Here is a 993-nt window from a genome sequence, read left to right as displayed (position 1 = left end):
CCACTTACCTGCCAGTGCCACCAATGCCTATTCTCCCAGGGCACTAAGCCTTTTTCATTTAGTGTTATCTTTCATTTTATTAAATGTAAAAGTGTGCACAAGAGACTGTTCGCATGCTAAATAAACTTTTGTCACACAAAGACGCTTACTGTATATGCCCGAGTATAAGCCAACCCGAATATCCGTCAAGGCACCTAATTTTTCCCCAAAACTGCATTTAAGATGTGCTGATGCTCTCCTCTCAGTGGAGTCTTGGGACAGCTGGTAGATCGCCTGCCCAGATCACCTTGCTCTTAGCCATGGCCTGCGGTCTGGTGGCAGCAACCTGAACCTCAAGCCCGGGACCTGCCTCCGGGTGCGGGGCCAGGTGACCCCTGACACCAAGAGCTTCGTGCTGAACTTGGGCAAAGACAACAACCTGTGCCTGCACTTCAACCCTCACTTCGACGCCCACGGTGACACCAACACCACCCTGTATAACAGCAAGGACGCCGGGGCCTGGGGCGCCGAGCACTGGGAGACCAACTTCCCCTTCCAGGCGGGCAGTGTCGCTGAGGTGTGCTTCTCCTTCGACCAAGCCAACCTGAGCATCAGCTGCCACACGGACACACGTTCAAGTTCCCCTACTGCCTCAACCTGGAGGCTATCAACTTCCTGGAGGCCGATGGCAACTTCCAGATCAAGTGTGTAGCCCTCGAGAGAAGTAACTGTGCGTGCCTGGACCACAGTCCTCAATAAAGGAGGCAGCTGCCTCGTAAAAAAAAAAAAAGCACTGAAAAACTCGGCTTATACACAAGTATATATGGTAATTGAATTGTTCTCTACTTTGTACAGTATCAAGATGGCAAACACAGAAAATCCATTTGAGCAAAATAGTGGTAAAAATACTTCCATTTTGAAACAGAGGAAAGATCTAGGAAGCAATGCCATGGTTAGAGGTATAAACATACGTGTGTAACATATGTAAATATATTAATTCATAAAAATAGGGAT

At 48.2% G+C, this 993-nt stretch overlaps 1 pseudogene; it reads left to right on the top strand.

Annotated features, from left to right (window-relative positions):
* The first annotated feature begins 299 nt into the window (after positions 1–299).
* On the top strand, positions 300–738 carry LOC142453144 (galectin-1 pseudogene; annotated as a pseudogene).
* The last annotated feature ends 255 nt before the right edge of the window (positions 739–993 follow it).

Source organism: Tenrec ecaudatus, chromosome 7 (assembly GCF_050624435.1).
Source record: "Tenrec ecaudatus isolate mTenEca1 chromosome 7, mTenEca1.hap1, whole genome shotgun sequence".
NCBI classification, from domain to species: Eukaryota; Metazoa; Chordata; class Mammalia; order Afrosoricida; family Tenrecidae; genus Tenrec; species Tenrec ecaudatus.
The sequence above is the reverse complement of the archived record's forward strand: the minus strand, read 5'-3'. Positions and strand labels throughout refer to the sequence as shown.